Source organism: Onychomys torridus, chromosome 5 (genome assembly GCF_903995425.1).
Source record: "Onychomys torridus chromosome 5, mOncTor1.1, whole genome shotgun sequence".
Lineage (NCBI taxonomy): Eukaryota > Metazoa > Chordata > Mammalia > Rodentia > Cricetidae > Onychomys > Onychomys torridus.
Genome location: NC_050447.1, coordinates 6,820,490 through 6,822,274, shown reverse-complemented (window position 1 = coordinate 6,822,274; position 1,785 = coordinate 6,820,490). Strand labels below are relative to the sequence as shown.

The 1,785-nt window shown below is 42.9% G+C and overlaps 1 non-coding gene across 1 annotated transcript; it reads right to left on the bottom strand.

Annotated features, from left to right (window-relative positions):
* Positions 1-1,112: 1,112 nt before the first annotated feature.
* On the bottom strand, positions 1,113-1,216 carry LOC118584922. The gene has a single exon (XR_004945090.1). It is a non-coding gene; the product is annotated as a U6 spliceosomal RNA (small nuclear RNA).
* Positions 1,217-1,785: the final 569 nt, after the last annotated feature.

Below are 1,785 nucleotides of genomic sequence, written 5' to 3'. Positions count from 1 at the left end.
GGAGCAGGAAGCCTGGAGGTCACAGCCTCAACAGCAGACACCAGAAAAACGTACTAGAAGTAGAGCGAAGCGGTATCCCACCGCAACATACTTCCTGTAGCAAGTCCTCACTACCTAAACCTCCCCCTAAGAGCACCAGCAGCTGGGGAGAAATGTTAGCATACAGGGCTGGAGAGATGGCTCAGCAGTTAAGAGCACTGGCTGCTCTTCCAGAGGACCCGGGTTCAATTCCCAACATCCTCATGGTGGCTCACAACTTTAACTCCAACACTGTCACACAGACATTCATGCAGGCAAAACACCAAAGCACATTAAATAAGAAATACATTTTTTAAAGTACATGAGCCTCTGGGGGACATTCTCACTCACACGGCCACACATGGAGGTGAGCGATAATCCCAGTGTATAGTAACACTTGAGCAAACAAATACATCAGCTTTTCCTGTTAAGATGGCCTAATTTTTGGAGGGGCTTTGTTTGGCGTTTTTTTCTTGTTGACTAGACTCAGATTTGTACAATACTACCCTTAGACAGGCATAACATGTAGAAACATCCATCTTGTTCTCTTTTAAAGTTTTTGTTTGTTTTGTTCTTTTGATTTTTAGAGGCAGGGTTTTTCTGTGTAGCTTTGGCTGTCCTGGAACTAGCTCTGTAGACCAGGCTGGCTTTGAACTCACAGAGATCCACCTATCCCTGCCTCCTGAGTCCTGACTATTTTTATTTTTATTTTTTTTATTTAGTGTTTGAGTGTTTTGCCTGAATGTATGTTCATATATCACATGTGCTCAGGGAGCCACAGCCTATGGGACTGGAGCCACCAGATACATGTGGGTGATGGGAAACACACCCAGGTCCTCTGGAAGAGCAGCCAGTGCTTTTCATGGCATCTGCAGCTTTATAAAGATGGAAAACAAAAAAGAGAAGTTTTGCTTCTTGGCTGCCTCTACCCAATCTTTCTAATTACTTAAATTCTCCTCAATTTGAATGTGTGCTTGTTTTCAGCATGCTTACCCCACCCATATAAAACTTCCTACACCAAATCAATCAACTCCTATATGCAAATGAGTGGGTAGCTCTTTCATATAGTATGTAACATGGGGTTTTTTCCTTTTAAAGGTATGGAACACCTCACGGATTTGTACATCGTGCTCAGGCAGGGACCGTGCGTGCCTTCTCAGTTTCATTCCAATCTCTGTGTATGTGCTGCTGAAAGCAAGCCCTCTAGCGTGGTTTTATAAACGAAAATTTAGTTTAGAGGAAGCTGCAGGGCTGACCAGGAATTTTCCTTTAATGGGCCTTCACTGGTACTCGAAGCGCTAGGCAAGCACTCTGCTAGCTGAGCTGTTAAGACATCCCTAGCCCCTTTCAGATTCTTAAGTATATTCCTCTCATCTGTAGACTTGGTGGAGCCTGGTGAGACAATATGACTTCTTTGGCTAAGATGTATTTAAGTACACAGGAAAAAGACTGTTGGATGCCACTTTTCTTTTCTTTTTTTTGAGCTGAGGATCGAACCCAGGGCCTTGCGCTTGCTAGGCAAGTGCTCTGCCACTGAGCTAAATCCCCAACCCAAACAAACTTTTTTTTTTTAATTTTTAAACTTTCAATTTGTATATTATTTTTTAACTTTATTTATTTTTATTTTATGTACATTGGCATTTTGCCTGCATGTGTGTCTGTGTGAGGGTGTCAGATCTTGGAGTTATAGACAGTTGTGAGCTGTCATGTGGGTGCTGGGAATTGAACCTGGGTCCTCTGGAAGAACAGTCAGTGTTCTTAACCACT